The following is a 16,374-nucleotide window of genomic DNA, read 5'->3' as shown; positions in this document are numbered from 1 at the left end:
CCATTTACTGGCGCTCCCTTCTCTTGGCTCCACTGGATCTTTGGCCCCCATCCTGGCCACCCAGCTCAGTGTCTCACCCTGGCTTCCATATTGACTAATACTGCCAGGTCACCTCCCAATTTACCAGGGCCTCTGCTCCCTGGCTAACCTCTACTCTTGTCCAGAACCCAGATCCCCCTTTTTTGCCTGTGTTCTAGACATATGAATGTCCCACTTTTTCATCCATATTCCTTTTGCTATTCTCTATTCCTCCTTCTTCCAAAGGGATCTTAGAATAACCATAAATGTTAAAAGTGAAAAGGAACTTAGAGCTTATCTGTAATAACTTCACTTTACATATGAGAGAACTGAAATCCTGTTCCTCACAAAAACACAGTTAATGAATGGTAGGGTTAGAGTTTGGATGAAGATCTAGAGTTCTTCCTACTAGATCATACTGTCTCTTTACATTCACTCAGTAAATCTATCCTAACTCTATTGTGCTTTGATTTCTCTGACCCATTAATTTCAGTGTTCTCAGTCCTCCTATTTTACCATGTACCAATTCAGTTCTATAATTGCTATGGTGGAGAAGGAAAAGTAAATGGAAGAGGCTAGAAACTAAATCTCTGGTATATCCTTAGACAAAGTTACATGGTTGCTTCCATTCTGTATTTTCAGTAGTTATGGAAATACACTATAAGAAGGGGTCTTTGTCCAACTCCATGTGAAATAAGTCAAACCCTAGAACTTCCCTGATATACAAATTTTATTCAAAAAATAGAATACTGTAGATTCATTTACTATAATTCTGTTTAACAATTTAAGAACTTAATGCCTTAAGAACTCTCATCAATGTAATGACCAATCATGATTCCAGAAGTTTACTGATGTAGTATGTCACCTATCTCCTGACAAAGATGGGATGGACTGAAAGTACAGACTGAGACAAATATATTTTAGACGTGGCCAAGGAAAGATATTTTTGGCTTAATTGTGATTATTAGTTTTAAAAGTTTTGCTTTTTCATTCATGAGTAGTTGGGTAGGAGAGAGAAAAATTATTTAATTGAAAAAAATAAAATGTAACAAAGAAAAATGAGACATAATTCAATTAATGAAAAAATCTTTAAAGCTATTTGAAAGTATATGCCATATGATCATTTTAATAGTTTAGAAGTAATAATTATATGCTAGATAAGATTAACTTTTTTTTAAATTCTGTGCTTATAGCAAATTATATTACAGTGGTGTACCAGGGTTGATAAATTGTATAGCTGTCTGTTGTATTTGAAAATGATGCTTCTAACGATTGATATTATCTATATTCATGAGCATGGAGCTTATAGTTTAATGGGCAAGGTACATCATATTTCTAGCCTTATGTAGATAGAATGGACAGTCACCTACGTGATGTGATTTAAGAAACACCAGTCTCCATTTTCCTTATCTTTACACTATGTGGATCATTGATTTCTAAGAACTAAAAACCAATTCTACCACACTACTTTTAATAGAGCTATGGATATTCCTTGACATGGGAATTGCAACCCATACATACTTGCTGATCCTGTTCAATTTATATCCATATTCTCCCTTAAATTGTCTGTGCCTTCACACTGTTTTCTGTGGGATATTCCTTTTAAATTATTTTAAAATACTGCTTTTCCATCGTGAATATCTTTATTAAAATGTCTTCAATTATCTTGAGCACTTGCTTTTTGTTGTTAAGAAACACTGAGATTTTTTTATCTTACCTTGTATATTGATCCTTCAATGTTTTCACAATTGCATTTCATCCAGAACAAAAATTCTTCAAATATACTTAGTCTAGTTCTATTACTTTTACTATCTTTGTTCTTTTTAATGATATTTCTTCTTGTCCTATGAACACATTCAGCACTATGGAACTCAAGTCTGAGTGGTGACTCCCTTTCCCTAGATAAGGAAATAGTTTGTGTTAATAATTTTGCAAATCTTTTCCATTTTTCTCATTTGATTTTCATCCTTAAATACTCTTGAGATAATTTTGCTTAATTAAACCTTTTTTGCAAACTTTATATAAATTGGTTTTATCTTCTACCAATTCTCTTCACATATAAGACAATACTACCTATAATCATTTATCACCTTTCAAAAGACTTTATAAATTAGCTTATATTCCAAATTTAGAGTTGCTTTTGGTTGCTATATCTTTCCAACTGGACAACTCAGGTGTTTGCTAACTAAAGCATTTGTAGGCATTTTCTGTCTCTTTGGTCATTTACAGATAGTAAAATTATTATAATAGATATTGATGTCCTAAATATTGTCCACTTTTACTTTTTATCACTTATTACCTGATCCTCATGATCATGTTGCTTTACTTGGGTGTCATATTCTCATTATTATTCTTTCTCTTAGGTTTTTGATTATGATCTTTAACAAAGTAGTAGGATACAATTAACAAAAAATTAAATAGCCTTACCCTCAAGGGTATTATATGAGTATATAATAATTAAGCATAAAGTTACTTTGCATAATTCATTTAAAAGACGGGAGAAGAAAGGGAGAAAGAGAAACAGAGACTCATGAGAGCACTAAAAACTGGAGAATCAGTCAAGTTCTTATGTAGAAAGTAGTATCTGTGTTCTGAAGGAATGTGGGAATTCTAGGGAGCAACCAGGTTGTCCAGCAGATAGAGCTTCAAGACCGAATTCAGGAAGACCTGAGTTAAAATCCAGTCTCAGACTCAGGTATGCGACCCTGTTTGCCTCAGTTTTCTTATCTGAAATATGAACTGGAGAAGGAAATGTCAAATTATTACAGTATATTTGCCAAGAAAACCCCAATGGTATCAAAGAGTCAGACATGACTAATATGATTGAACAATAATAAGGAATTTCATAAGACAGAATTGAGGAAAGAATTCATTCTTGACATGGGGAGCACTTGTATAAAAATAGAGAATGTAGATGCAATATGACATTTAGGAAAAAGCTAGCAAGGCAATTGACTGCAACAGTGTGTGAAGGAGAATAATATAAAATAAGTCTAAAAGGGATGATTACTTTTCTTTTACACTTTAGAGGGGGAGCCTTTCAGTTATGGATTAGACTAGATGGCCATTGATTATATATTTCTATGAAAATTAGGTGGCAGAGAGATTGTGAAAGATTTGAAAAGCCAGACTGAGGAGTTAACATTTTATCCTAGAGACAATAGAAAACCAATAAAATTGTTTGAGCAGGGGAATGTTTACTGCTTTACAAGTGCCAGTTTGGATGGAAAGAGTCATCTGTATCCAGAGAACTATGGAGACTATCATCTTCTTTTGTTTATTTGCTTGGGGTTTTTTTTTCATCTTTTGATCTGATTTTTTTTCACAGCAAGAAAGAGTATGGGTATAGATTTAGAATTACACATGTTTAATCTATATTGGAATGCTTGTTGTCTAAGGGAAGGAAGAAGGAAAGAGAGAGGATGAAAAAATTTGGAACACAAGATTTTGCAAAGGTGAATATTGAAAACTATCTCTTCAAATATTTGGAAAAATAAAAGGTATTTAAAAAACCCAAAATACCCCCAAACAAATATCAGTTTGGCAATTATGTGGAAAACAGACTGGAAAAGAGAAATCAGAAAAGCCAAAGATTATAACACCTGATGGTCAAACAACTGGTGATTATTTCTCTAGATTGATCCTTGAATAGCACATAGTCTATTGAAGGAACTCTATCAAATGCTACTCTAGCTTTACAGTCTGTAAATAAATATTTATTAGTACCTACAATGTGCCAAGCACTATGCTAAATGCCGGGAATACAAAGAAAGGAAAAGATTGTTTCTGTTCTCAAGAGCTCAAGAGCTCAAAATCAACATGAAAAACAACATTGTACAAACAAAATATATCCAAGATAAACTGGAGTAATCATCAGAGGAAAGGTACTATCATTAAGGGAAAATAAGGAAAGGTTTCCTGGAGAAGGTAGAATTTTATCTGCAATTTGGATGAAATCAGAAAAGCCAAAAAGTAGAGATGAGAGGAGAAAGAATTCCAACCACAGGGAGAGATTGTGAAAATGCTAAAAGCCAGGAAATTAAGTATTTAATATGTAAGGGATAAGCAAGGTCAATATTACTGGCTCACAGAGAACATGGCAGATGGGGAGAGGGTCCCAATGATAAGTTTTGAGATAAATAAAATAGTGGGGAAAGACAGGTTATAAAGCACTTAAACACCAAACAGAGGATTTCATATTTGAACCCGGAGGTGACAACAAACAATTGGGGTTTACTGAATGGGCAGAGGAGGAAAGATGATATAGTCAGACCTGAACTTTAGAAAGAACCTACCAAAACTTTGTATTTTATTTGGCATAATCTTCAACAACTTGGTCCATTTCACGTCATGATAATGGTCATGCTAATTTGTCTAGTACAGAGAAGAATTTTTAAAAAGAAATGGAAGTTGGTATCATTAGCATCTCCATTTCAGAAGTGTGATTTATAAGAAAAAATTTCAACTGGTAACAAGGAGAATTGGATCATAATCCTTGATCTGCCAAGTTATGTGAAATTGGGCAAGAACAACACTCACCTCTATGGAGAATATTTCACCCTTTCTTCAGCAGTAAAATGAAGAAGTCAGAATAGATGACTTGGAATCATAGGACCCAAAGTCACAGAACTAGTTGGAATTATTACCTTGTGACTCTAGGCCTTTATTTCATTTATCAAATTAAGAGGTTAAACTAGATGAACTCCAATAACCTTTCCATCTCTATATTGATGATTTTGTGGGTGAATATGACTATTCCCTTGAAAATCAAGGCATATTACCCTAGTGTCAATGGGGACAAAATTTTTCAATTCACTGAAATATTCTCACAGTGCTCTAAATGTACCTGGAAACTCCTGAGAGTATGTGCTTTTTGGTAGCACTCTTGCCCAGCCAAAGACACTCTCCTCTTCCCAGTAGTGCTTGCCAAGAATTGTGGCTAGGTACCACAGCCATGCCCAAAACAACATTAGATAATGCCATCAGCTGTTTCAACAACTTCCTTTTCATTTCAGAAAAGATGCCAAGCAGATTAAAGTTATTTGTGTATATGTTTTCACTGTGCTATTCATTTCAGATGTGTTTGTTCTGGGGAGGGTTTACTCTAGTCACAGGACTAAGTCCTCTTCTTGTGTAACTTTGAAGGTATTCCATGTTACGAAATGAGCTAGCCAGGTGCTTCTCGTGGACTTGAAGCCAGATCTTCATCTAAATCCTGTTCTCTGGAAGTGGGGAATTCCTATTCCTCAGTAATGAGTTCAAAAGATTTCCCAGACTTGACACAGCAGCCAAATCAAATATTGGGAAACAAATGTTAATTATGAAAGCAAAGAGAGAAATACCCTCAACTCAGGAAATTAAAATCAATAAGGCTTTTTGCACAAATTCAAATGTTTGATTCACTGCAAAAAGCTTTTATTAAGAATAAAATAATGACTTGCATTAGGTACAAGGTGACACTCCAATGCTTCATTAAAATGCCTAGGCTCTGGGAGGCTAAGCCAACAGGATAAAACTAAATTGAAAGGTTTCTGAGCATGGTCCTAACAACAAGCTGCCTTTATTTTCGGAGAACCATACTAGCAAGTGGATCTCACCAATAGACTAGTCCATAAATACTTTGACAATGACAGCAAAAAGAAAAGATGAATTCCCAGTAGTGGATATGAATTCTAGATAGACATTGTATGTCAGAAAGAGGAAGGAAGCGATTCCATGCATAAGAGATGAACTACAAAAGATGAAGGAAAAATGATTAACCATCATAATAATATATTACATTTACATTACATTTTATGATTTTCAGTATTTTCATATTTTACTATTTCATTAACTATTTACTATTTCAGTGTTTTCAAAACATGTTTGCATATAAAATAGAATAGGTATTGTTACTATTTTGTAGGTGAAGAAATAGAGACTCAGAGAAAAAGAGAGATGGAGCTCCAGGAAAGAGCACCACATATAGTAGAAATAAAAGATTATTAACATGAAATAAATTTTCATTCTAGCAAATATATCAAAATTTTATCAAAATATATTAAAATGGTTCCAGTGGCTAGTATATGTTTCTCTACATATATTCCCTGTGTAAAGTTGTACCAACTCTTTAAACATATATAGTAAAAAGTATGTAGATGTATATCTGTATATACTCAGATACTGTTTAATAGCCTTTTACGCCAATACCATAGACAATATTGCAATAGCCCACTTGTTTTCAATGGCTATAATAGGGATAACCTACATGTGTAATGCTCTCTAATGTCCCTGATCACCTGCATGTGTAAATTCTCTAATATCCCTGAGTTTTGTAACAAAGATCAACAGTGACATCTGCTGCCACGAGTCATTTTCGTAAAGGCCAGTTCCAACATTCCAAATTAAAGGCTCACGCCAAACCACGGTCTTTTGATAGGATGAATCATCATTTTCAAATGCCTCCTATCAGTCATTAATCTATTAGCAGATTTTCTAAGGGTACCACAGAACAAAGAAAAATGAGAGATCTTTTAAAATGTCATTACAACAACCAAAAAATGAGTGTGGAAAGATTAAGAGAAAAGGGAAGGAACATTTTAATTGTGATATCTAATCCTGGTTTTTTCCCTTTGGCTGAATAAATCTGACATCATTTTAGTAACTACTAGAAGACATGATTGCATTTTAGTTAACTGCAGGGTTAATTTAACTTTTCCCAGCTCCAATACATTCCAGTCCAAAGTTTCAAGTATTTTATCCAGACCATTAAAAAGACAAACAATTAGGAAATGCGTGCTATAAAATCTCACAGATTTACTGTTGCTTGAGAAACCACTTCCTTACTAATTGTTTACCTTGCTTCTCTGATTTCCACATCTGCAGTCTGTTTTTTTCCTTCCTTTTTCTCTGATATCTGATAATATATCTATGTTTAAAATAGAGACCTCTGATTTTTTTTAAACAAAAACCAAAATAAATGCTTTTAAACTACAATAAGGCAAAACTCTTTAGTTAAGGAGAGTGGAAAATTAGAAAAAATTCAAAAATTTAATTCTGTGCAAAATACAGTATATCTAAAAGCAGCAAGGTATAGTGAACATAACATGTACTTCGGAGTTGAGATTTGGGTTTTAGTGTCTCTGGCACTATGAGTATAACATAAGGAAATTCACTTAATTTCTCTGGATTTAAGTTTTGCTAATAGTTAAATTAAGAGATTATAGTAAATAAATTTCTAAATCTTTTCAAATTCTAAAAATTCTATAATTATGTGACATTTTCTCAAAACATTTAGTCTTTTATAATTTAGTGTTATCAGATCTTCTTGTTCCTGAAGTCTATTCCATGTCCTTGTTAGATAATATGAAACACATACTAAAGTCATAAAAATTCTCTGTATCTGATTACATTTTACATCTATTGGTACACATAATAAAGAGAAGGTGAGCATTATATCATTAGGATAATATGTGTAAATATCCTAGAACAATTTAAAAAAAAAGAATCAGGGTAAACAATGAGATAAAATATATATCAGTAAGCAAGAAAAGATCTACATTCTGCAGATTAAAATAGTCACAAAGGTGAAATCTGATAAAAATTCTAGTACAATTTCTAAATCATGAGAAATCTAATCAAAGAAATTCTGGTGAAAATTCAACAACAGAGTTTTAAAGAATCTAGATTCTATCAAATGTTTCAAGAAGAATTAATATTTATTCTACAGATTTTCTCAGATTTGGGTAAATAAAACATAGTATCAAATATCTTTTTTAAGAAAATTTAGTACTAATAGCTGAACCAGAGAAGGAAAAGACAAAGAAGCACAATTATGGATCAATATCACTAACAATGATACAAAAATTATAAATAAATAAAATTCTAGCAAAAATGCTACAGCAATAAAATAAAAATTAAAATATCCACTATAATCAAGATTTATATCAAGATTCAAAAGTAGCTCAATATGAGGAAAACAATTAACATAATCAATAAAAATAAAAATAGCCAAAACTACAGGATTATATTTATGTGACATATAATTCTATGTATACAGTTTGTGTCCTCTGACATACTTTAAAGTTCCCTGAGAACAAAATGGTTTTATGTTTCTATTCCAGTGATTTTTAATGACAAAATTAATCAATCGATAAGATAATTAAGATTTTTAATTCAGAAAAACACAGAATTAAACTTTATATTATATAGATGATATACTAGAGAGCCAGACAGAATATCTTGCCAAAATCCCTCATATAGTTACTGTCAGAAACAAGGTTAGAATCAACCTCCTAAAAATGATTGGCTCAGAAATTCCTCAAACTCTACAAGAATTATGCTTTAAAATGAAGAAAAAAAATTTATTTACAGTAGAAGCCCTAAAAAGCATAGTTATTGAAGAGTCATTTTAGAAAGATAAATGAAATTTATTTTCAAATTGATTTTAATTCAAGAAGATGAATCTTCCCTATTCCAGGCTAGCACTCTATCCAATGTGCCACCTACCTGACCCCATATATGCATACATAAATACATACATACACACACATACATACACACACAAAATTACTATTTGCAATAGGAAAATTCTAGAAACTTTGCTATTAAATAATGGAATAAAATAAAGAATCTTCTTCTCACTGATCATTTACATAGTTCTATAAATGCTGGTGACAATTATGAGGTAAGAGAAATAAACTAAAAGCATAATTATTGACAGAGGAATTGAAATAATTTCTCTTTGATATAATATTTAGTACAATGACTAGCACACAATAAGTATAAAATAAACAGTAATTGATTGGATGATTTATTGATTTACTTAGAAAATCCCAAAGGATTAACTACAATTAACTTCTTTAATAACATCATAGTTTGCAAAATATATTCACAAAATTATAAGCAATTCTGTGTAGCTATGAAAAAGGAGGAAAGAAGAGAAAAAGAAATTCCATCAAAATAATTTTAAAATACTTAAAATATGTGGGAGTCAATCTCTTGAGACCCACTGATGACATAAAAATAAAAGTAAACTAGTCTGTCAGCAAGTTTTTACTTAATATTTAGCCATGCGTCAGGCACTGTGCTAAGGTATTATTTAAAAGACCTATAAAAATAATCAAATTTATTTGAGGTAATTAACAGCTTAGAATCTCACCCAAAAAAAAAATCATGAACAAAAAAAGTAAGAATAATGAAAGAACAGCACTTTAAAACTTCATATTATATTATATACCAGCAATCATCAAAACTCTGGTAATTATCGAGAGAGACAGATTGAGAGGTAGGAGTAAAGGAGGAGAAAAGAGAAGGAGACAGAGACAGAGAGAGAAAGAGATCAGCAAAAGAGAATTTATAAGCAGGAATCAGAATCAATCAAACTCAATAATCTTAAGTTTGTTAAACCTGAAAACAAACTTCTGATACAAGAAGGTTTTTTTTTTGTTATTGTTGGTTGGTTGGTTTTGTTTGTTTGTTTGTTTGTTTTGATACACAGTTGCTTGGAAAACTAGAAAGCAGACCATATGTTACAGCAGGTCCAATATTTGATGTAAATTTAAAAGATCATATCATTTTAAAAACTGAAAGTTATTTCTCAATGTGGCTAGAGGGAAATCCCAGAATGTTACAAAAAATAGAGAAGATCACAAAATATAAAACAGATAATTATGACTACAATGAGAGAAATAATTACTACTCATATTAATAGCTAATTATTGAATTGAGATTGAGGTTTTTCCCCTTCTCATTTCCTCATGTATAAATCAACCTTTCTAGTTTACTCAGAAAGTCTTTGAAATACAAGGCTGATAATGAGATAAAATATTGGATGAGATACATCCAACTGAGAAAATTCAGATCTGATAAAAAACGTGAAGAAATTTTAAGTTAGGTAAATTGATGGATTCTGGGCCATTGTACTTTAGTCAGAGAGATCTGGGTAGAAGTAATTCCCTTTTTGAATAGAACACCATAAATGAGGTGGCATGAGTATAGAAAAACCTTTTTGACCAAGACTGAGTAATAAGTCACTCCTAAACCCTTATTAGAAAAAGCCCATCTCATTATAATATTTATTCTCTTCTTATCTATTAACCAATCAGAATTCATTTCCACCCTCAGGTGCTCTCACTTCAACAATGCTTTATCAAATTATAAGGTTCTACAAGTAAAAAATCTCTCTTTGCTCATCAAGAGGAACAAAGAAATTCATTTTATTAAATGTAATTAATGAAATCAATTACAATTTACTGAAAACCACTTATCTTTCAGAAGTTTTCACTCATCACAACAGGAAATTAAAAAGTTTTTGTACAAATAAAATTTTCATAGCTTGAATAAATTACTAGATGGGAAATTGTATTAAATATCTCATAAAGTTCTAATATCTAAAATATAAATGGAATTAATCCAAATATGTAAAATCAAGATTCATTCCCCAATTAATAATTGACCAAAGGATTGAAACAAATAGTTCTCAAAGGGGCATTTTAAACTATTAATAATTATATTAACCTAATAACTAATAACAAGAGAAATGCACATTTTAAAAAACTCTGTGGTTTCACTTCACATTCAGAAAGTTAACAAATATAACAAAATATAGAAAAAAAGGAGTTTTAGGAACTTTGGGAAGACAGGTTCATTAAAGATATGGATCTGGTTTTGAATTTTGCCTTGATAATTATTTGATGCTAAACAACTCCCTTGGGAAAGTGGTTGGCACTATGTGTAGAGTGCCAGGTCTGGAATTAGGAAAGTTCATCTTCCTCAATTCAATTCTGGCCTCAGACACTTATTAGCTGTGTGACCCTGGGAAAATAATTTAACCCTGTTTCCCTCAGTGTCCTCATTTGTAAAATAAGCTGAAGGAAATGGTAAACTACTTCAGTATTTTTCCTCCCCAAAAAACAAAAACCACACACATCCTTAAATGGGGTCACAAAGAATGAGTTGTGACTAAGACAACTGAACAATTACCAAGTCTCTAAACCTCTTTAGGTATGTATTGCCTAATATGTAAAATAAGTGCATTGGACTTGATGATTTTTAAGATCTTTTTCAAAATAGTATAACAGTAGTAATGGATTCAAGAATATGGAAGACTCAGGTTTGAATCTTGCCACAGGCACTTAATACTTATGTGACCCTGGACAAATCATTTAACTTCTCTGATTTCTGTTTTCTAATTTATAAAATGATTGATTTAGATGTAATTTCCCACTTCTAAACCGAAGATATTCTGATATGTTGGTAGATCTAGGAATCATCTGACTACTTATGAAAGAAATTTGGAATTGGATACAAAAAGAATTAAAATGTTCATATTTTTGACCCTGAAATACCATTAATAGGTTTATACCCCAAGGAGATAAAAAACAGAAATAACCTATACATGCCAAAATATTCATAGTAGCATTTCTTGTGACAACAAAGAACTGGATTATTACTGTGACATAAGAAATCATAAATAGAAAGAATTATGGAAAATATGGGAAGACTTATTTGAAATGATGCAGGATGAAGTAAGTAGAAGCAGGAAAAGAATATTCATAATGATTAAAATAATGTAAATCAAAAGAATAATAAAACAAAACTAAAATATTGTGTAATAATTATTATCAAGCTTGGTCCAAGAGAGAAGTTGAGAAAATGTACCTCTATCTCTTCAATATAGAGTGAAAGAGAGGGAGAAGGGAAGGAGACTGCAATTGTGGACCATTTTGCATGTTTTCAGACTCAATTTATGTGGCAGATATTTCTACTGAATTGCTATTATTTTTCTTTTTCTTGTAAAATCTGTTAAGAGGGAGGGAAGAAGAAAAGAGGAGTGCCAGTCCTGGCTTGACTAACTCCCTGTTAGGCATGGCTTTCCTAAGCAGTTGGAGAGCTACCACTGGCACTAGGTTCACCCACTGCATGTGCCAAAGACCATTCTACATCACCGCCTTCTGACAACTATGCTGGGACTGGCTTGAACAGGCAAAACAGCCACCCCCTGAAGTCAGTTTAGTTCAAACATCGTCTGTATTTGCCTAGTGATAAAGATGTCTATTTCAAAATAGATTTGGGAATTAAATGCCCACTAATTGCTTGAGAACTTCCAATCATAATAACTTTATTATCCCTATCATAATACCTTCCATCTCTTATCTTCATGCTTTTGCATTGTTCATCCTACCTGACCTCTTTCTTCCCAAATCGACTTTCTGAATCACTGATTTCCTCAGTTCAGGAGCCATCTGATACAAAAGACCTTTTTCTGGATGCACGCCTTCCTTCTCTTCCCAAGTAATAATGCCTTCACTTTCATGATTACATTATACTTGATTTGAATATGTACCTACACATACATATACCCCTTTGAAGCCCCTCTATATGTAGTCAGCTTTTTTTTTTACAGGTTCTCACTTAAGTCCAAAGAAATTAATTTCAAATTTCCTTTTGACGTTCTCATCTTTGATTGGGACATTCTCTTATTGCAAACACTCAGAATGCAAAAAAAAAAAAAAAATTGGAGACACACTTTACAAAATACATTTGGTAAATGAACAAGGTTTAGATTGAAAAAGTAACTGAGAGTAGTTGTCCAGGCTTTGATAAGGTGGGGGGAAAAGAGTAGAAAGAGATAACTTCACAATGCCTCATTGCAGTATACACAAATAGGCACATCTATTCAGAATAGAAAATTTTGCTCAGGTAGATGACTTCTTAAATATACTGATGGATCAGACAAGACATCATAAGCTCATAATTATATTGATTTCAGGATAGCAGTATGAGATCTTTCCCATAAGATCATCACTGAAACATTTTACTATATTTCACTCTTTTCTTCCTTCAGCAAAAAAAAATTCCCAAGCTTTCCCTTTATAGACTAGGGAAGATCCCAACTACCATGATCTTTCAGTCTCTTCTTCCTGCTAGGAAAAGATACACTTCCCATCAGCCCCCTTGGTGACAATGGATTACGTCCATATGTATATATGTTCCTTCCCCATGAGAACATAACATCATCAAGGGCAGGTCCAATTTCAGTTTCTTTACCCCAGCACTTAATTTATTGCCTGTCACTCAGAAGGAACTTGATAAATACTTGTGAATGGAGTTCATTCAAAGGATAAGAATATGTAAGGGATATATTCAGAAATAAAATTGCTATAAAAATAAAGCATCAGTCAACAAAATTAAAGGAATTAGACTAAATCATCCTGTGTTGCTATTAACTTGGAAAAGAAAATCAATCAGCTTTACACATAAATAATATGATATTTTAAAAATAGATCAATCAACCAATCAAAAAGCATATATGAAGAACTTATATGTAACAGTGACCCTATTAGGCACTGGGGATTCAGTCAAAATTAAATAGTTCTTGTCCTCAGGGAGTTTACTTTCTTTCAGGGAGTAAAATGTAAGGAAAAAGAGTTTTGGTATATGCCCAAGTAACTTGAAATAGCATTTCTCGTGTAAAAGATGCTAGGGACCTGCTTTCAGGAGATTGGAGGACAGCTAAATATTCTGCAGTGTCCTCCTATGTTACCATTAGTATTACCATTGGTTGTGTAGTCAGAATTGTCTGTATTTTAAAAAGGCTTAACTACGCCCAATAACTGGCCGTTTCTGACATTTACATCTGTAGGAGAAGAACTCCTTTATGAATAGAAAAATGGCACTAATGTGGTAAGGTGGAAAGGCCTTAAGGATGTAAGGATATGCAGAGAAATTCAAGATACAAACCCAAAAGAAAATGATACTGAAACATTTACTAGCAAAGCATCAAAGAAAAATTCCTATTGAGCCTAAATTCAATTAGAAACTTTAAAAATTAGTTTTAAAGTGATTTTATCAATAAATAAGAGTTTTAAGAAAATGGAAATGAGATTTATGGAATAAATAATTGAAAAGTGAGTTATCAACTTGGCCTAAGAAGAACAAAACTTTTCCAAGCAACAAAGTCTCTAAAAATCTAAATAACCACACATAAATCAGTGAGTTCATGAGATAACAAAAAAATATTAAAACAAAATAAAAAAACTGAAAATAAAGCAAAAACATATGACCTAGAAAACAGGACAAGGACAAAAATTTTAGAATTTTTAGACTAGTTAAAAGAGTCTAGGCATTCTATTTCAAGAAACACACACACACACACACACACACACAACTATCCAGATCTTTTAGAATCAGAGGGTAAAATGGCAATAGAAAGTTTTCCAATTATTAGCAAAAAGAGGAAGTTGCTTGTGATAGATTTGTAGTTTCATATGCAATCATTATTTATTTTTCAAATGTTTGTTCCATTTAATAAATTAAATTTTTTTAATATAATTTTTAGAAAAGAATCTGCAATCATTTCCTGAAACCACATATAAAAACTTCAAGGAACAACATAGCCAAAATTCAGAGTTTCCAGGTAAAAGAAAAAAATACTACAAGAATCCAGAAAAAAAAGAAAGATTTCAACTTCCAAGGAGCCACGGACAGGATCGTACATGACTTAGCAACTACCACTATAAAAGAATATGATAATCCAGGAGGCAAATATGTAGGCCTTGAGCTATAAACTTACCCAACAAAACTGAGTGTAATGTTATGTGATCAGGAAGGGAAAAGACCTTCATGAAATAATGAATTTCCCAAGCATTATTGATGAAAAAAACAAGAACTGCCTTAAAAACTCTAAAATCCAAAGACAGGCATTAAGAGAAATATAAAAAAGTAAATATCAAAAAATAATGATAAAGGACTAAGGGATAAACTGGAGAACTGATGTGTCCCATCCGAACTATATCATCATCATAAAAGAAAGTTCAATAAGATAAAGCCTAGGACTTATTCTGTTATATGTTGATGATTTTAAGAAAAGACTAGAGAAGGAAAGGAGAATTGATTAGATATAATGAATGAGGAATAATAAGGGTTATTTAAGGATGACATTAAGGTTGAAAATCTAGGTGACTAGAAGGAGAACGGTTGCCTTGATAGAAATAGAGTAGCTGAGAAGAGGGTGGATTTAGGAAGAATGAGGTGTTATGTTATGGTTATTTTTGAGATGTCTATAGGATATCTACTTTCAACAATCCAATAGGCAGTTTGAAATGTACAAATGGAACTCAGAAGAAACTAGGTTCTGGGTTTACTCTCCCAATTTCCACTAGCTTTGGTAGGCTGGGATGCCCCAGTAATGCTCTTCTCAGAGTTCTAGTAGTGACTCAGAGGAATTGGGATTTTCCTACTACTGTCACATTTTGTGCTGCTTATTGATTATTAGTTTCCAACAGAACTAATTAGCTTTTAGAAAAGGATATTTATTGAGATGATACAGCAACAAAGTTTGACACAAAGCATCCCCAAACAAAAGGTCTGTATGGAAAATGGATTTTAAACAGAAAGTATATGTGTCCAAAGGGTAACTCATGGAATTTGGTTACTTGAAATCTTTTTCTTCCTTAGTGGAGTCTTCATAAATTTTCCTCTATATAGTCTTCCTTCTTAGCTTTGAGTCAATGCCCTTTAGTGTGCTAAAGGCACATTCCTAAGTGTATATATAAATTGTTCTTGAGATATCCCCCAGTTCCTATTGCAAATGCTGCCATTAGCCACTCTTATTACAGGAACATTGCTACCAAATCCTCTGACCTTTTAAAGTAAGCAGGGGTGTTTTTATCTTAAGAAGGGTGGAGAGCAGAAAGAAAACTCAATTCTCTCCCTTCTTCTGCCAGGGGCAAATCCATTGACCACAAGAATGTCTTGTTGCTGAAATCTGAAAAATGCTGGAAAAATGCTGTATTATAGAAGAAGAATCACAGGTGTGTCTGCTTCAGCAATTCCAAAACAATGGCTGTGGTTTTATAATGATCAAAGTACTTCACTCTTCCCAAATTGATTGACCATGTCTTTGTATTTCTACACTTTTTATTTGATTAATTAATTCAATAAAGAATTCTGGGCCTTTGATATTTATTTAATTGGGGGTAGAGAGAATTCCATTCCACCCTTACATATAAATGAGGAAATTGATATTCAGAGAGGTAATTTACCAAAGGTCACACAGTTATAAGTGTTAGAGCTAGAATCCAATTGCAAGTAATTTGACTCCAAAACCAACATTCTTTCCACTATACCAGACTACCTTTTTAACTTATCCTATATATGTTCTGGGCCAAGCCATGGATCCATGACCAGTACACTATACCTCTGGGACTTGGATCTGGCCCAATCATATACAGAGTGTGTCTTTGCCAAAAAGAGAATTGTTAATTGAGAGTGCTAGAAATATTCCTGGGAAAATCATGTGAACCTTAGCTATATGGGAAAATAGATTCCTGTTATAAATTAGGATTTTTCAAATACTTAAATATTCTCTTTGCT

The sequence above is a fragment of the Antechinus flavipes genome, chromosome 3 (genome assembly GCF_016432865.1).
Source record: "Antechinus flavipes isolate AdamAnt ecotype Samford, QLD, Australia chromosome 3, AdamAnt_v2, whole genome shotgun sequence".
NCBI lineage: Eukaryota > Metazoa > Chordata > Mammalia > Dasyuromorphia > Dasyuridae > Antechinus > Antechinus flavipes.
Note: the sequence above shows the minus strand (reverse complement) of the source record.